Here is a 20,754-nt window from a genome sequence, read left to right on the forward strand (position 1 = left end):
CTGGATTAAATAGAATTAAATTGTAGCATGTTCCCCAGGTGACTGAATGTGCCAGTCATCTCTACACACATGAATGGTTTATATGAATTACCACATGATATACTGTGTATCGTCAGTAAACTAGTGTCTTCCCTATGACATTGATCCCTCTGCTCTGTTACTTCAGAATCTGTAATAACTCACCTCACCCACCCCCCATCACCCATCTGTCAGTTCATCAAGTTGCCAGTTTTTCCATATCAAACACAGGGCTGCCATCCCTCTCAATACACCTACATATACAGACGACTGATGACTGACAGCTGATATGTGAACATCACATCACACATTCATACATTCAGCACCACGCCTTGCCAGAGATGTGACAGAAATCCTATTACAGAACGTATATCAGTATTATTGACTAACGCAAAAATGCAAATTTATATGTATGAAATGCATTTTTTGATGATGCAAGCCTGTCAAACACTGAATTAGCATGCAGGGAGCATTGATGAAAGTTACACTGTGGTGTCAAAGTCACCTCAGAGACATACATACATATTTAATGCCAACTTCGCCAGACTCTGTCACAAAACCACAGGCCTTGACCTCTTAAAGGTTAGCATAGTTAGCATTTAGCTGTAGAGAAAATTTTCATTTGCTAAAAGTGAAGTGACTTCTAGAGGTGACACAATGGCATATTGAAAGAGCGCAAAGACTCTAAAAAATGAGCCATTACTCAACTTTTTCCTTTGCCCATAACACCCTGTAGTCTAATTTCTGTGTAAAGAACTGGGGGTGAGTTCTCAGGATTGCCTGCTCCCGAGTGCTTTGTCACAATAAAAGTCTCCTGCACTGTAGCAGTGCAGGAGCAGTGTATTAACTCTACACAAGAACCAAAAACAGAAAACTTTACCTCATGAAGACAGTTTGGCCAAACGTAAGTTGGACTGATGTCAGGGGAAACCTAGGGCCAGCATTGACATTGGCCAGTATTTGATTCATGGAGGGACCTTCATCAGGTTTTGGAGATCAAAACCAACCCGGAGCTGGCTCGCCTAACATCACTGCAAAACCTGTGAAATTTATGTGATACTGTGGTTTTAGCTGACTCATACTTTCTGCTAATTCATTCAAACTACTGGGGATGATCTGGCAGGTAAATCAGGAAACTTGCCATTTGACAATGACTTTCATCAGCTAACAAACCAACGCCAGATCTTTGCAGTGTGACTAAGTTACAGCTACTCAGCTAACCTTTGCTTGTTTGCTCAATAACGTTAGCACCATTGTTGGACTCCAACTCATGCACCCCCAGCAAGTACACAGTGAGCGCTGGCAAAGAGACTGACAGGGTCGATAAGAACTTTATGGATGCTTGCACCTGACTACTTAGCAAGTATGCGCACAAATGACAGGACACAGGCTGCAGTTCACTTGGCAGCCACAGGTGTCAGTAATAACAACGGCTTTCTGATTTCTCCATACAGAACCTTTAAGGCTGTCACTTTTTATTAGAAATCACAACTATCACAGTTCAAACACTGGGAAAAAATGAGGTAGCAGAGGCACTGCTAACAAATGCAACAATTTTAATTCTACCATATATTTTGGGATTAGGTTATGTGGAGTGTGTACAAATTAATTCAAACAAATTACAAGCTGGTTCAAATTTGTGTTGAAAAAGTGACAGCCCTAACACACCAATAATGCCATACCAACGTCCCCATCAAATACAGTAAGCTAGCCGACTGACAATTACCAGCTGGCTTTATGTTAGTTTAAGCATATATAAGTTATAAGTTTATAAGTAGACGTCTCAGTGTGAGTTTGTCTGCATTAGTTAGTGTGCAAGCCATAGTGTTATAGGGGAAACCTATAAAATTTGTGGCCAATCAAATGATGTAACCATCAGTAATAACAGTGATGATCAAAGTTAGCACAGATATATTTCAAGCAATCATATTTTAAGCATGTTCCTCTCTGTCTCATGATAGTGTGTGTCTATTATCTGATGTTGTAAAGAGGTACAGGAATATTATGGGGGATTTCTGTCCCATGAAATTATTTTAATCAACTGAAAACACACATTTTAATCGTTCATTCTGGCCTCCAGAAATTAGTTTTCTGCAGTTTCTGCTTTTCAATTTCTCTCCCTGTCTACAAGTATGAATATAGTCAGAGTTTTTAGTTAAAGCCGAAGCAGCTATGAAGCACAAAGTCCTTGTCATATCTAAAAATCATACACAATTTTTCTTTTTTTTTTTTGTTGTACTAAAATGTGTCATGATCTGTAATATGCTGTGCATCCCCCTGTGTTCCTGGCCCCTTACATTTCTTTCATAAGCTGATGTGGAAACAAAAGCACATGAAGGGGTCAGTGGGGAAAACAAGTCAGTTTTTCTCCCTCCCTGTGAAGTTGATTTTTTTCATCTGCCAGCAGCGAGAACATGTAATCTCTGGGTGTGATAATTAATAAAGGCAGACTGAGCAACATAGAAAACCTTTCACACACAGAGCAACTTAAGGCTTTTATGTTGTTGGAAGACCGACATGTTAGAGGAGCTCACATTATCAGACTACAAAGGTTCGGCCCTGTCAAAGCCTACCGTACACAAAGAAAAAGCGGTATAAACAGCTTATTAAGAGACCTGGAGATGACAGAGACAGAGAGCATGTCAGCCATGCTGGCATATATTTACCTTTTACATTCTTATCCAACAACAAAGGCTACAGGTTTAGACACACCAACAAAGATACAAGAGAACAAACAGATTAGAGATGGACAAAGAAAGAAAGAGAGGGGGAGAATCTGCTGCTGTCTGTTTTACAGTACATGTCGGCTATCCCATTGTTATCCAGTTCAAAGACTGCTGACAAGCAATCTTCAGTGGATAAGGGTGATGGGCAATGCAAGCTGGCTTTCTGTCTAAGTACTTTTGGATCTATCTTTTATTATAACCGCTGAATGAAAGTAGTACACTAAAAAAAAAATCCTTATTTGTCCAAAAACTTTGCTCAGTGTACAAACTTTAGTACAGTGGGAACGTATTGTCAATAAGGCAATTATGTGATAAATAGCTATAGAGAGCATTTTTGAAAAAAACATAACCGCATGATTGCACAGAGGAGCAGTTCAATCTCATCACCCTCGGGTGTAAAATTGATATAAACTCTAAACTTTTATTCTTAGATGGTCAGATGCTCTTTCTATATCTCCCCATAGACATAAATTAATGCTTTAGAATACAACCAAGTTTATTTTGTCCTCACACAGAATGCAGTATGGCAAAAATAACTGTCTACAAAGTAGAACAGTAACTTCCCTGTGGAAATCATTTAATACTTTTTTTGCTTACATTCAGAAATCCTATTCATTCAGATGATATAAGTCCATCTGCTTAGGGTTTTCTTTTATCTGATCAGTTCAGTTGTTTCACCTGATAATTAGATGGAGAAAGATGCTGAGAAGTTCACAGCACAGACACTTTAACAGGTAAGGGGAAAACTTGATCAGGAGACACGTTTTAGGGCTGAACTTGTTTCTTATGAAATTAGAACTAGAGCTGAGGTCTATTAGTTACGCTGTAGGAGGGGTGGAGAGTGGGGATGGATAAAGGCTGTAAAAATGCTGTGTTGTGTCTCTTTGGGTGACACTTGTTTTAGTGTGAAGCACTATTATCCATTGCAATATTTGGCCTGTAGTTATTTTTTTAATCCACTTCATCCTCTGACGCACCTCCTTATTGTTGGTAACATGTTGAGTCTCCCCCCAAGTTAAGCTCATCTTGGCGAGCTTGTCATTTCTCACCAGGCCAGTTTTGTTCTTCCTCAATTTCTTTTGCCCACAAGTCCATCTCAGCACAAACTGTTTGTTGCCTCCATTCAAAGCACATGCTCCAGCTATTGCTGTCTCTGCCTTATTTCAGAAGTGTGGCTCTTGCTTTTAGTTGTTCTGTATAATTCCAAGTGGGATCTTGTTAAGCCAGAAGATGCCAAATTTGACTAGTCCGCCATCACACACTCACGTGGTGGTAACATTAAGTAGTAAACACACTGGTGTACATAGACACTGATTACTACCTGAATCAAAGTAAAGTGTTGTGATAATTTTAGAATACAGGAAGCCTGTTTGTCTGTTTTTGTCAGATTTGTGTCGTTAACTTTGACATTATGATGTCCGCTGACTCAAGCTATTGCACTGTATGTATACTATGTACACTGTATGTATAAGCATTATATTTCTTTTTATCTGTGGTGTTGAGGTTTAAATACTAAAAAGCTAAATTCCTGTCAGTAAATCAGCACTTTTTAGTTATAACAACAGAGTGAATTACATTAATACAGGCATATCTAAGGTGCCAAAAACCTTGGAGTGAGCAAGCAATTTCTGTTCCAACAGGACAATGACACTGAGCACAAAACCAAACACTGGAAGAGCTTCAAAGGAAGGAGGTTACCGAGCCTGAGTGGCCCAGCTGAAGCACAGTCTTGAATCTTGTTGAGAATACATGAAAGCACTTGAAGATTGCTTTTAGACAGATGCTCCCCATCCAATTTGATTCAGACTGAAAAAAATCTGTATTCAAGAACAAGAGGAAAATCTGTGAATATAGATGTACCAGCCTGATACATGTACATGTCTATGTTTAACTATTATTAAATGTGCAAAACTGTCTAATAATCTGTTTTGATCATCACAGGATATTTTGTGAAAATATTAACACAAAAATCCCAGTTTTATTCAACTCTAAAGTCAGCCTGCACATGGTGTATGTGTGTGTCTGTGTAATGTGCACAGACAGGCATGTGTGACACTGAAATGTCATAATGTCTCACAGAGGGTCTAAGTTACTTCAAATAGAAGAAAAACTGAAAACCTGAACTGAATCTCACAACATCACCTGTCTTCAAAAGACTGAACCTAGAGAGGCTGTATTGTAGTAAGGACACAGTGGACACTTCAAGCTCCCAGCGCTCACATTGTTACACACCTGAATCTTAGTGTGCTTATAACAATACACAATATATGGACATCTGTCCAAATGTCTTTTTTTCCATCTCTTTTCTGTTATCTTGGGCAAATAAGAAATTTCAAAACTATTTCCAAAAAGTTACCTGTGGTGCGTAGTTAATTGTTAAATGAAATGTGCAAGCCCCCCACCGGTTCAGTACAAGTAATAACTTGTGTTTTCTAAGTAAATCATTCTTCTCTATATTCCCTCTCTCTTCTTTCTCTCCATTCACACTCACACTCTGGGTTGATGACTCATGACTGTGGTTGCATGCCCATGTGTCTTGAGGCTAAATAATAGGACGCTGCTGTATGTTATCTGTTGGCTGAGGGCAGGTTACAGACACACACATACACACACACACACACACACTAACTTATCCAGCTGGATCAGCTCATACAGGTAACAGACAGCACAGGGACATACAAACATATCTGCAAAAACCCATGTACATCGTCACACAGGAACACACCCTCTACAAAATGTGACTTTAACACCACCACCATCCACACACTCACACACTCTCACACTATGTTTTACAGCTGCTTGCTGATTCTCAATGCCATCTAGGACGACTGATGAGAGCGGTGCACTCCAATCAAATTCCTGAGAGAAGTTGTCAAGGAGAAGAAGAAAATCGATGGGTACTGCTCTTTGTCTGGAGAAAATCAAACAAGTGCATATGCCAGAACAACAATTTACAGCCATTTCAAAAGGCACAGAGAAAAAGCAGGAAAAAAATCCAATTGCATTGTTTTATTCTGACATTGCTTGATGGACAGAAAATGGCAATTGTTTAAAAAAATGGCTTAGTCAAACCATAATGCTCTCTTTTTCTTTTCTTTTTTTGTAACACCACCTGAAGTCTACCTACTTTTTGTTTCATGTTAGTGATTATTAGAGGGGAGGTAAGAAATCTTTCCAAATTGAGATCTTTGTCTTAAAGGTGCTATATGTACTTTTTTTTATTGCTACATAACCAACATTAGCATTTACAGATGTTTACCTTACAGTCAATAAGAATCATTGCAGGTTCAAACTTTCAAACCTCAAACTTTACTTGCCAGAGTTGTCTCCAGCAGTGGAAAGAAATGCCAATTTTAACTCTTGTTTTGCTTTTATTTCTATCACTTAAGTTAGCATGTTAAATGAGCCCTGGCCTGTCCTATCATTTAAAACCACTTTGTGATAGTGAGTCACTATAGTTTCCAGTCTGCCCTCAGTCCAACATGAGAGGATGAAATAGTAGTGGTGCCCAGGGCTATTGTTTCCTAACAGCACCAATGGCTGGAGCCCTTGATAAGTAAAGAGCTGTTAATGCTAACATTGGCTATGTAGTGATGGCAGAAACTTACATATCAGTATACGTTGCCATCATAGCTAACAACCAACAACACATATACAAGGAGTAGAAGTTCTTCATCCTGCAGTGCTAAAAACACCACAGTTATGTGCTCTTAGCAACAACGAGCTCATGGATTGTCACGATAAACAACACCTAGAATAAGACAAAAAACCTGTCATCGCTCTAAGGTGCTGCAGATTTATTTTTCTCTCTCCATGAATAACTTTTCCTTTTATTTTACTCCTGAATATACCAATAAGCTCACTTGAGACGCTTCAATGGCACAAGTGTTTCAGACCTTCAGTTTCATCCAGAATGTCAAGGGGAAGAAGAAAATTATGTTGTAAAATTCCTCATGCTCCCAAATGGAAAGGCAGGCTTCTGCAAAGGATGTGACTGTGTCAAGAGATTTAAGTCAAAGCTGCATGTAGAAAATGATACTGACATTGCCCAAGGGGACCAGCCAGGGAAAAACAGCAGACTTTCTGTGAAACAAAAAATGCTACTTAAGGGAAAAGTAGAGACAAGACGATGACTTTAGAGATAAACGTACGCAGTTGTTACTCCTGGCAAAGGGAGTGAAGGTGACTTAGTGTTGTATCTTCCTTCATACTGTACAACACTCCCATGTACATCACATTTAAAGCTGCGATAACCTTTTAAATATATGATGAACCCATGGGGAATCATTACCCAGTTCTGCTAATGAGTTATCACAGGGTTGTGTTTGAATAACATGCTGTGCGCTTTCAGTCAGATGGACTCTACAGGCCTCTTTTATTGTACAGTGTCTTTTAGTATATTTGGCATCATTGTTTAGGTTGGTCCAAATTTCTGTTTTCATCATTCATGGAGAGCGAAACTAAGCTAAAAGGATAGTAAATACTGGAATCAGATAGCCAAAAACACAACTCCAAATGCTAATATTCCTCTGTGTCTATTGGATGTGTAAATAACAGATAATATGTTAGCAATTAGCAAAGTAAACTGCTAACATATTCACTCCCAGCAACTCAGTAAGGTGGAAATACATCAGTGTGTTCTCCACAAAGCCCACTATATTTACTAGCTAGTGGCTACCTTTGTCAGTGTGTCATTTGGCGTTAGAGAGGAGCATACAGTGGATTTTTTTGAGCTTTTTGCTAAAGACAGCTTCCTGCTGCAGATGGAAACAAGGATGATGAGAGTGAGACTGAATCAAACAGTTAAGTTGCAGGCCATAAAACCAAAGCAATGAGCTTTCAGACATTAAAATGCTCTGTAGAGCAGAGGGAAACTGCAGAGCAAGGTGATAATTCTCTGTGGACTTATCACTATGAGCAACCATTCATATTAGATATAGTTACTGGGCCCATTGTTAATATAAAATATTGTTTAGAGCAGCTTTAAGTTCTAGATTTTAATTAATTCCCTGAGGACAGTCTCATAAAACTGATTTGGGTTCAATTAGTTTATAAATAAAATGAATTTGTTTGTGCTATTCAGTGTCAACTAGATAACAACCCCTGTAAAATTCATTGTATTTATAGACAATCATCTCCCATCTGGAAATTGAAAAAAAGGATATGTTTGACTCACATCTGATAGCAAACAGCTATAATAATGTTTGTCATGCAAATATTAACACAAACGCAACCCTCCAAATGACTCCGCTAACAACAGTATCCTCACCCGTTGTTTTCCTCTCAGCTATATTCTGTCCCATCTCTCCCTGGTGCTTCTGTGTCTGTGAATGTCTATCATGTTATTATTTTCTTTCAATATCAACACATATTGTTGGTGAGTGTTTTTCAAGTACTTACTAACTGCTGCAAAAATGTGCATCAGTTAGTCATTTTTGTTGACACAAAATGTGGCAACAAGAAAAATATCTGATGTGTTAACTGTTTATCAAAGATGGGAATTTCACTCAAGTTGAGAACTGTGAAAAATGAGCTGTGGCAGCAAGGACACAAAAGTGTACCTATACATAATACAAAAACTTCATCATCAAACTCACATCATCATAATGACTCTCTAAAATACTACAACACTGATGTTTTACAATTTTACATACAGGTCTTGGGTAGTGCTAGTTTGAAAATGAAAATAATCTGGAGGTATAGAGTTAGAAAGAAGTGAACTCACCAGACCTCTGTAGCCCTTTCTTTATCTCTGCTTGAGGCTACAGGCTACATTAGCCACTATTAGCGTAACACACCCAAATCTCTGATTAAATTGTTGGCTGTCTAGTTGCATTGGGTAATAGAGATGGCAGCTTTTGGCGATTTAAGAGGAGTCCGACAATGTTGTAGGAGTGCTCAGTTAAAAGCATTTTAAGATGCTTTTAACTATATGGACAACATTTATATTCATCAGCATTGAGTGTGATTCACTGGTATATTTACCATAAATAAATATCCTAGAGAGCATAAGCCTCTGTGGGAGTGCCACTCAAAACCATGACTGTCTTTTTCAAATGTTGCTTTGCCTTTTCTTTTGTCCTCAGCTTTGTTAAAGTCTGTAAACCAGTTCAGTTGCTCAACACCAATATTGAGTCAACTGGGTTGAAACACTGTAAAATGATGTGGTCGAGTCTGGTGGAGTCTGGTCAATCTTTTCAGTGGTGGTAGGTAATCATATCCAGTTGAAACAATTAATCTAAGTTCAAATGCAACTTGGGAAATTGTTTTACCAACTAATTTATCTGTGATTTCCTGTCCATCTGTCATGTGTATATGGAGACATGCAGAATCAATTCTTGGTCTTACTTGCAGACATCTGTTGTGATTTCTTTTTTCCACTTGAAGTCTCATCTTTTTTTTTCTGACCTTCACCACTGTCAGTTTATTCAATGGAGAGATTGGTAGTTATGACACCAATGGAAGCAGATGTTGCTAGTGTATAGTTTAATAAGAAACATTATGAATATTAGGGGCCAGGAGATTCATTTTTCTCCTCTGTGACTACCACTTAAATGTTTTGTTTTTTTCATTTAACACTGGAAGTGAAATACATATGTTGGCTGCCAGATGTAGAATAAATTTAGATATGAGACAATGGAAGATACATCAGCTGTGAGGGGAAAAACATGTCTTACTTGTCTGTACGGATGAAACACACACATACACATACACATGTCCTCTGTTGCTGTCACATTGTCAGCGTCACTCATTCAATCCCACAACCCAAGTTTCTCTTCTATGCCTTTCGCCCACACACATGCACACACACAAATATGGAGCAGTTATTATATCTGGCTGCCAGTGCTCGGTGACTTTCAATTAACTCTTAACTAGACTTTTAATGAACTCTGTCTGCTTTCATAAAGAGATGGAGCCAATGAGTTGATGGCATCGAGGTGCTCGTCAAGCCAAACCAGAGGAGGAGCGGTATGGCTTAACTGACTCTTTAACAAGCTCATCAAAGCTCTGAATTGTCTTGTTAACTGAAGGGCTGATGAGTAGAGCAGTGGTTGTAAGATCCTGGTTCAAACAGAGATACCTCGCAGACAACTGACCATGAATGATGATAGGAGATGATTTCTCTTGTAAAATATGAAGTTTATATTATAATATTTGGGTTTTTTAAGTGCCTCGTTACTATTTTCTTGCTCTGCTCTCATTCTACAGACCCTAAATAATTGTACAGTCGGAGTGAACAGAGGCGAGGAAAAGAGAAATATCACTGCCTTCTCAGCGGCAGAAAATACACCATGCAGATCGACCCTGACTGCATTAATGGGTTTAGTTAGGATGAGTGGCCATCTGTTGCAGATGTCTTCCCTTTACAGCATGTGAGGCTAATTTGGGTCAAAATCTCTTTAATACTGAGCTCCACACTGAGTTCACACCTGTCCAGGACTATAGAGCAGGTTTTCACTTATACCCTCTCTAATACACATAGCACATTATACAACACATCCATTAGAAATCTATATTATACAATGAGAATCTGTAACATATTTTTATTTTTTTTATTTTTTTTTTGCCTTTCTGTCATTTGCTTCACTTCTGGGGGGTGGTAAACCCTCTAGATATTACTGGGACATTTCTTTCAAAGCACTTTCAATGGCACATCTACTTTTATTTATTCTGAGGAATCTCTACTGCAAATCAATTTTTCTGCATTGCACGTAACAGTATTTTCCCCCAGGAGGACCTTCCAGTCACCAGATTTGTACCTTTGATTCAATTTGTGTTGTATACTATAACTACTGTCTGATTTGTTATGTCAGTGACCCAATCTGGACTGGGACTACCTTATCCACATTATGCAAACAACAACAGTTTTAAAAGCTGATGTTCAATGGTGGAACTATCTAATATCAGGAAGTTAAGTTGTCTCAGTAAGCCGTGGCACTGTGACAGTGAGCCAGTAAACCAACCAGACCTGATGCCAAGTCAGCTAAATGGAATTATACCTGTGCTTTTGATACTGTGACATGTCCTCTGTGAAAAGGGCCTGATCTTAGTTTAGCAAAAACACTGGAAGCTAGGAGAAACACTTAGCCTTGCACAAATTTCAAAAATACACAGAGCAGCACTGCTAAAGATGAAAGCCAGGCTAACTGACGCTAATCTTCTCACCTGGCTGTCTGCAAGAAAGAGAAATACATTTTCCAAGATGTCTAATCTTTTGGCCACTTGGGGGCAACACAGCACACATTTAGGAGACGTGGAGCAGTATTAGCATCCATGTGTCATGTTTCAAGCAAACGGAAGTCCAATATTCACTCCTCTTTTAGCACAGTTTTGTTCTTTATCAACTTTTTCTGACTGCTTTAGCTGCTCAACGCACCACTATGTGGGCCAGCTAGTTGCTAACTGTGTGTGTCCATGGCTTACAGACCATAAAAGTTAAAACAATGCCAAAACACTACATAGAACTGTGAGGTGAAGAGTCCAGTAATAATTCTCAATGGGTTTATTGCTACAATGACATCTTTCACATTACACATAGTCATGTGATGTAGCTTTCTGAGATGCAAAAAAAAAAAAAAAAAAAACAAACTCATAATGAAATAACATGTATACATCTATTTTTGCTGCATTTAAACTCAATTAATATGTCTGATTGGACATATACAGTATAATGATAAGAAATATTCTTTCTTTAAATTAAAATTAAAATGTAAAGTGCAAGCCTCTCTACTGCAGTAGAAGTCTCAGAATATTTCTAAGGAAATGAATGAATGCACAGAGATATTACTTATAAAACACACTTATTGTGTTAATGAGCTCCAAGGAATATGTTTTAAGATAAATAGCTGATATCATTGCTAATGAAAAGACACACACCAAGGAGAGCAGTGATTCACATAAAAATGTTATATACATAATGTCCTTAACTGATGCTAAAAATGGTTGAGACCAGATGCTTTACCAGCAAAATGACAACAAACTATAGAGTTAGTTACAGTGTTATGATTACATCTTTCTCCTTGTGTTCATCTTTCTATTTATCTCCTCCTCTGTTTCTTCTTCCACCTCTCAACTCTCCATCATGAAATTTCTCAGTGTTTTCCTCTTTATTTCTGTCTGTGGTTATCAGCGTCTGCTTCTCTGCAAAAATCAATAACTATGATTGGACTACAGCACAAATCATAGGAAAAGAGCACAATAAACATGCACAGACACACACACACACACACACACACACACACACACACAGGGATGTAGTTTAAGTATCCATTCAGGGCTGTAGGAAACTACACGTACCCATAAATCAATAGCAGTTGTGAAGGCAATGAGGCAGAGACTGTGACAATAGGAGGCTGGGGACTGAATGACAGGACAACACAAACACACACACACACATACTGCACCAGTGTAGGGTGGGGTAGTGGGGTGGGGGTGTGTGTCAGTGGTCTAAGAAGCTTGCTACACAATATACGCACAATTCCTAAAATTTGAGTTTTCTAAATATATCTTTAAGCTAAAACCTTCTCTGTCTGGAGGCCATGTCTCTCCTCCATGCCCCAGAGCTTATCTCCTTTCAGCTCCACATGCACAAAGCCACATTGTTTTGCACCTATGTCAGTCTATGAACTTGTGTTGCATTATGTTGAACAGGGGACGTGTGTGTGTGTGTGTGTATTTGTGCATTATTGTCCTGTTCTGGCACACTGAGCAGTGGGTCTGTGATACATGGGTATCCTTAGGCTTGTTCTCTGCTCCCACGCACAGGCCTGTGTGTGTGTGTGTGTGTGTGTGTGTGTGTGTGTGGTGTGTGTGTGTGTGCTTGAGTTCTTATTCTTTGCGAGGCTAATTCAGGGTTAGTATTAGGGTTAGATTAATGTTAGGGTGAGGAAACAAATGCAAATAAGTGGAATTCCCTTTCAAAAATGCAGCAGAGAATGTGAGCATGCTGCCACAGAACATGTGTAGTTGAACATGAGTGAGTGTGTGTGTGTGTGTGTGTGTGTTTCAGCATGCAGCCCACATCTCCTCTCGTTCGCATTACCTTATCAATATTAACAGCTAACATGTGGCATGACTTATAGGGCCATCTCTTTCTCTCACACACCTACACACAAGCAGATGACACACTGGTGACCTCCAGTATGGGCCCTCTCTTCCAGGCCAGTTAGCCCCTCAGGGAGGTTCTGTGCCAGACATAAATATTCAGACGGGTCCCAGGCTCTGACAGGTCCTGCATGGTGATGGCTTATGTTGGAACACAAATTCATAGCTACATCTCTGTCCCCAGGAGGCTTGTTCTTTTTGATTCACCATCATCCATAAAGCTATTGGGCACGTCGTGTCCAGTGGGCGGGTTGACATGAAGGTAATGGGGCAGTCATTGACGTCGTAGACTGACATGTTGCATTATTTCATCGGCAAGCACAGTGATATTTTTCCTACTGAGTTTGGAGAATGTCTGAATTCCACAAGAGGAGACAGCATAGCCTTAGACACTTTGAGGTGGGCTGTGTGTCTGATGTTGTCAATAAAAACACATATTTGCTCCAACTTTTGTGTTTTCAATGTCTCTGAAATTGTCAATTTTCTGTCTCTTCCCCTGGTGTTGCAAAAATATGACCACATTCTGCTTTTTGGACCTGTCAGTGCCAAGTTCAGTGCATACTCAAAAAGAAGAACAAGCAGTCATGGCGTCATGCTACAGGTCGCTGGGTGTACTACAGACACAGCAGCTGAGATACAACATGAACAGGATGGGGAAGGAAAAGGAGGTGCAGGTGCATGCAGGTTCCAACGAGGCTAACAGCTAACATCCATACTAGAAGCTCTATGAGGCTGTGCCCAGGCACAGAGGCACCTTGAATGCTAGTGTCACTATACTTACATGTTCTCAATGACGGTGTTAACATGTTATGTTTAGCAGGTTTTCCATGTTCACCATCTTAGCTTAGCATGTTAGAAATGTTAATGAGCTCTAAACACAAAGCACATCAGAGGCCAGAAAGTTACCAAAGGTTATTGGAATTTATCTGTGGGGGAATTTGAATGTCCATATGAGTTATTATTCCACACAGCTGTGATAGCTGGAACTTTTTAATAAGGTGCAGCAGTGAGTTTAGTAATGCAGAACAGTAACAAGTTCTACTGATGGGGCAAGATAAAAGGTTATTTTTTGGGGACTTTAAATGTCTGTACAAACTGTTCTGAAAATCCATCCAACCAAACAACATTGCTACGACTAGAGCCATGCTGCTAGTGTGGCTAAAACCAGAGGAATAACAAAGCTCTCCATGCTCACATTTCTAGTTAATTAATTCATCTCTACATGAATTGGTAAACATGTTTATCTGTTAAAGATAGATTTCTCCTAAAACTTAATGTGGTAATTTGAAATGAAACTTTTACAAAAATTAAATACTGTCTGAAAATGACTGATGATATCTGCACAGAAGGGATTTAATCCCAAAGGCTGTGCACTGGAGAAAAGATTTTAGAAAGAGTTTACTTTGGTAATAAATACATGTCAGGCAGCTGTACACATCATAGGATGGATCTAATTTTTGGTTTCACGTCTATGTGTGTGGTATTGCTCTCTGTTAAGACGTATTTGACTGTATTTTGCTGTGACATAATACTCCATTCTTTACAATAAGGCTGAATTTTGAATATTAACATATGTCATCTCTAACAAAGACATTGGATTTCACTTTGCCTTAGGTATAAATTCTATAAATAACTGTCATATCCTTTAACACTATGTGTAATTAAGATGTAATGCAGAACTACAGTCTCATCACATCCAAAAAAATCAGGGCCAGAATCCAGAGAAACTGATAGTCAGAAATTGATTAATAAAACTCTGTGGGGAGTTGTTGTACTACATTATTGTATTGAAAACACTTTTCCTGAAAAACATTCAGATGAAAGAAAAAAAAGGTATCCTGGGGGGCAGGCACTGCAGTTGACTGATTTCAACATTTTGCTGAAAGTATGAGTTAAGTACCCTTGCACAGCATCTGTGAATATGAATAGTTTTCCCCACATTTCTCAGTAGAACCTAACTCAGCCAACTGGGAATCACAGCCAAAGTGCATATCACAATTTGCCTGAAAGGCTGAATATTTTTCCTGGAAAATCATCGAGCTTGTACAGTCAAGGGCCCTTAGAGAAAAGTAGAACTGTACTATCTAATTTCACAAAGGCTCTTAGGAAAGCCTAATTTCTGTGGGTTTGTTGGTAGTGAGTTATTTCCATATAGTGAGGACTGAATAGGCTCTGCTCTGTCGATGTGATTTCATTGGCTCTAAAGTCTAAGTGTTGATGTGATTTGATTATTGGAGTGAAGCCCTCCGTTCAGCAGGGCACCAATCAGTTCTGTTTAAGATGGTAATTTTCTCTCTTTTAGTGATAGTAATCATTTCCTGCTCCCTCCTCTCTGCCGGCAGCAATTTGTATTCTCGTCATCTCTCCTCTGTGGCTGCAACAATTATCCCCATCTCCAATCAGACAGGGGAGTATCCAATGGGAGAAAATCTCGTTAGACTGATTTAGGAAACCCTCTGTTGACTGTAAACACTGTGGAGAATATAAACACACATGCACACTGCTAATTCTCTCAGCTGTTAAGGATCATTTTTAGAAACAAAATTGCTCATTTATGATTTACAATCCATCTGCATATTAGCTCAGACTGCCAGACACTTCATAAAAGACATTTTATTACAAGTCAAAAAAGCTAAAGAGGGACAGGTTACAATACCAAACATTTTAGTGAATCCAGTCTTTTTTAAAGGGGATCCAGACACTGGGTTCTGATGAAAAAGAAAAACAACATTGAAATCATACCTCTCATTGTGTTATTGTGTGTAGCTCTGTACAAAACTTAACTATGGATGTTTTATTCAGGGCACACTGTTCCCATCAGGGTGCAGGAGCTCATGAGAGAATAACAAAGAGTAACTGGTCTGAATGTGAAAGAATGGGATGCACACTGGATTTTTCTTTTTCTTTTTTTCCTGTATAAAATGGAAAGCAATTGCTGCACTTTGTCATAGTCACGCAGTGTGGAAGCTGTGTATTAAACATGCCCTAACTTAACTTAGCACATACTCAAACACTATCCACCTCTGATGTTAACCTCATTCCAGAAATTGTATGATGTGTTCAGCATTTCATTAGTATGCTTTTCTCTACACTCCCTTGCCAACTTCTTAAAGCAGTAACAGTCACCTTTGTTAGAACTAGCTATAAACACAATACACTGCAACACTGATATATTGTTAAAGTTGCCTACTGACACATCCAGCAGACACCAGAGTAACAACAGTATTCATTTGGAGTCATGTTTCCGGTGACCTTAATATTCACCTTTCACTTCTGTTTTGATTATTCACCCACTCCTGAAGTAAATACCTGGCTCGTTAGCTGCTAAATGTTCCAGTTTATTCACAAGCTAGTTGCTAACTTTTTCTGTCTGCTACGTAGTGCTACACAGCTAGTAGACAGCAGGGTTATTAAAGATTTTTGTTGAAAATCACTGTCTGCTGTGGCTGGAGTCAAGTCTGAAGATACTGGTGAGAGTGAACCAAAACAGTAAAATTGACTGTTAGACCAAAACAGTGAGCTAAAAGGCGCTAAAACGATTCTCAGAGAGCATTGTTACTCTTTATACCACCTCACTTTTCTAGCCAAACAATCCCTAATAAACATAAGTTAAGAGTGCATGGAGAGATAATAATCACTTGGACAAAAACATGAGTGCTTTTAGTTCTATTTACACTTTAGTAGTGGTACACTTAAACCTCTTGTGGCTGAATTGAGTATTACAATAACCCAAAAAAAAAAGTTTTCTCCACCTGCAAAAACTTTTTTTTTCACCCGTTTTGAAAGATGTTTAAAAAATAAAGAAATAAATAGATTAATGATAACTCACCTAGCAAATTAATTTGGGGAAATTATCATGGTGAACCAATTTTTTCATAAACACAGGAGAGAAAACAATATCAGACTTAGAAAATGGATACTGTTTTTTTTTGTTGTCATTGTTATTGTTGTTTTCCCACCTGCCTCTCAGGACTTCCGCAGTATTGTGATAAAGCATACATGCAATTAATTTGTGTAATAATCCAAAATGTTTTCCATTTAGAGTTGGCTGCAATTACCTTTTTCTGGTCTTTCTCTGTTATCATGATTGTTACATGGGGATTAGTTGTACTACTAGCCAATAATGTATTCATTAAAAAAGATAAAAACATGGTGGCAAAAATGGTTCTTTTGGTCTTCATTTGTCTGCAAAGCTAATTAGCTAATTAGCAAAGCTATCATTGTAATCTGACTTTCAGCGCTGGCCATCAGCGCTGTCTGAACTGGTCAGAGTTTCAGTAAGTGCATGTACATGTAATCTCCCGTCAAGATTATCAGGTTAGGGGCGTTCCAATAGCCGTATGGTTAGGGTGCGAACCACATGGGCCTTACTGCCCTAAGCAGCTGGTCCCCGGATCGACTCCTAGTCCAGTTCTCTCTCCACTGTCTTGTCCAAATAAAGGCAAAAAGCCCCAAAAAAATAAAAAAAGATTATCAGGTTATATTTGGGAAGTGTGATTGGATACCTAAGTGTCCAGTGTGGCTTTGTTTGGAACTGCTATAAATAAGGCCTTTAATCTGCCTGAAAGCAATCTAAGATGTCAGCGGGTACACAAACCTTCAAAGGCATCTCATCATTTTTTATGCAAACTAAACAGTATGGAACCAAAAAAAAGAAAATAACGTGTCCAAATACTGCCAGACACCACTCTGTGCTCCAGCCAAAGGATTTGACCTAGATTATTAAAACTCTTGCAATAAAAATATAAGTTGTATAGACGAGATCGAAAACCACTTCCTTCATGCACTGTTTTGGATGTCTTTGGGGTGGGTAATTTCAGGCTAAGTCCTTGGATTCTTTCCCTTGCATTGGAAAACTGTTTAATCTCATCCCATTTCCCTTCAGAAAACAGTCCCTGAGAGAACTACACAGATAATAAAGCACAACTATTCATTCATTCATTTACACAAGCACAAAACTTTTGATATACACCAGCAGTTCTCACAGTATATGTGTAGCTTTGCTGCCATGGAGAATTTATTGTCACAATCCTTTGAGCATCCACAGCTGGTGCCAGGACTAAAAGTAGTCACAGAAATAATGCATTATTTATAGGATAATAACAGAATCATCATCTGTAGCATGCAGCAAGACAATGATCCATATGAGTCAGCGATGGTAGAGTCTACACCTAACAATAATAAAGTTCTTAACTAGTAAAAACATTATTTTTTCTTGGTTATTTCTGAAGGTGTCTGTAAGAAGTACATTATATTGGCTTAGCAGAAATACTTGAAAATAAATTTGATCTATAACTGAAGATAGCAAAGGAAGACAGACTAAGGCATTAACCTGTCCAAATCTGATGAGATGATTCACAGTTCACATAAAAAAGTAAACAATCCAACATAAACTAAGGCTGAAATTACAGACTGACAATGATTCTTTTCATAAGTGCACGGTCTGTGGTGCTGAACCAAAATATCTGCTTACTTACTAAATATATTATTATGTACACCACTATTATTATAGTGAGTTTTTCTTCAACATAGTTATTTCTAGTATATTTTTAGTTGTGTCTGTTGTAGGCAGCAGATAACCTACCTATGTCTGTGCTACATATTTCAAACGATGAACAGCAATTTAAAAAGCTTAAAAGTTTCTCTCATCTGACTGATTTTGAATGATAAGTCAACAACTTATCACTTGTCCAGCTGAGATGCACTAAAAATGGAAGACCTTCACCTTACTTTTTAGAATTTCTAAACTAATACAAAATATTATCTGATATAATAAAATATAAAGAAAAATGTGAAAATCTGTAATAAATATAATTAGAGTTTGACATATTTGATTTTTGCACATTTGAAAATGCACGTTGTAACTTGACTCTTAAAGATAAACTATACAAGCTTTTTCAGTCCTTATCCCTGAATATTAGTTCCATGTTTAATCACAGTGATACTGAAGCTGGATGTGAACCAGACAAGCAGCAGAGAGGCAGACAAACAGGCTGAGACTCAGAGTGCAGACAGCCAAGAATTCACAGACAAATCAAATGAAATGAAGGTTGCCTACTGTAACTGATTATTTGTAAGGTAACATTGCCTGCACTATACATTAACACAGTTATATTGTGACTAATAAGACACCTTTTTAATGTGACAGCTTAATTTGTCTAATGTTAATGATGTGAAATAACAAATGAAACAGTGGATGCATGAAAAGCTTTTAGCTCTGACAGGCCTCAGGTTTTTGAGTTGCCATTCTTGAAATGACAATGACAACAGAAAAAAAGAAGGAAAAGAAAAGACACCATTCTCAAATAAGGATACCTGTTACCTATTCCACTGAACAGGTGTTTTGTTATATACTCACAGTATGAAGAATTATTTTAAAAAGAAAGAAAAAGAAACTAAAGGCACAATCAGTACATAATTTGCAGAGTAAATTCAGTCTCGAAGGGGGAAGAAGCCAAACTGATTCTGGAAGCTCAGTGACCTTTCTTATAGCCCCGCAATCAAGCCAGATATTCAGTTTTCTAATAAGCATACTGTATGTTCACACCCTGTTAATCATGAACACAACATTGCAAACTTCCCTTTTTCTACTCTGTTGATGTTTACCATATCATCAGTGGGAGCAGTGGTATTTTAGAGGTTTAGAGTACGTATAATGTTTACTGAAACATTAAGGAATTTCACAGAATAGGTCTCCTAGTCCCTCATTTGACATTTGTCACTGTGTTGAGACACCAAAGTATCTCAGCTCTCAATGGTAGGCATAAAAGCTGATTGTTTTCAGGGGATCTACTGCTTGTTTATCTGGTGCTGGTACCGTGGATGTGGGCTGAGGTGTGGGCGAGACGACTGTAGAAGTCGCTGGGTTTGAACTGCAGAACTGCGAAATACCTGCCATTTGTTGCTGCGATGATTGGGCAGTTCTGTGTTTCTCAGTCTGCATATGCGATTCCACAGCTTTTATTCCCATTGTGCTCCAGCTTAAAGAACTTTCTGCACAAAACAAACCTTGCCTCCTATACATTGCTTTGTACTGAATGTATGAGGGGGCTTCAAAAAGTTTGTGGAAAAAGGATAGTTGAAAAAAACAGTTTAAGTTATGATGTTTATTTTTGCGTTGCAACATACATTGAAGGGTTCATGTTAGAACATGTTATGACACGTTAGTATGAGAACGTACGGGTGCATTGAGATCAAAATCCCTGCATATGATTTTTAGCTATGTACTTTTTCCACAAACTTTTTGAAGCCCCCTCATACTTTGTATTGGGAACCCTGTTTTGCATCTAATCTTGCTGAGAGAATTTTTGGCCAGTTAAGAGTGTCTCTCTCTAGGATGCTTGATGAGCATGGGCCCAGATCAAAATGGCAACATAGCGGAGTTAAATAAATTAAGCAATTAATAATTAAGCTTATTTTTTATTTCATACAGTGGTAAAGGAAAATAAACCACAACAGTGGAGACTGTTAATGTGTAAACACATCAGTCATATGTGACTTAATTTTTTAGGCTGATGTAAACAAGCAGCCTCAACCCCTTTCTGCTTTGCTTTTACCAGCTCGCCACGTAAATAAGAATTTATTCTAAATGACTTGCTTGGTTAAATAAAGGTTAGAAAGAATAAAATGCTCTACTGATTCACAAAAACTTTTAGGGGGGAAAACATCACTATGCCCGGCCGCCTACGGTAACAGGAGGAGTCTGGGTTTTGAGATAACTCCATCTCTGGCTCACACGCACACACACACACACACACACACAAACACACTGGTAGTCAAACACATCTACAAAGACACACACACAGATTCTAAGTGCATCCGTGAATCCTAGAAAAGCACAGAGTCCTCAGAGGACTCAGGTGGAGAGATTTCTTTTGGAAATCAATCCCAAAGATAACATATCATA

This window comes from Lates calcarifer, linkage group LG19 (genome assembly GCF_001640805.2).
Source record: "Lates calcarifer isolate ASB-BC8 linkage group LG19, TLL_Latcal_v3, whole genome shotgun sequence".
Taxonomy (NCBI): Eukaryota; Metazoa; Chordata; class Actinopteri; family Centropomidae; genus Lates; species Lates calcarifer.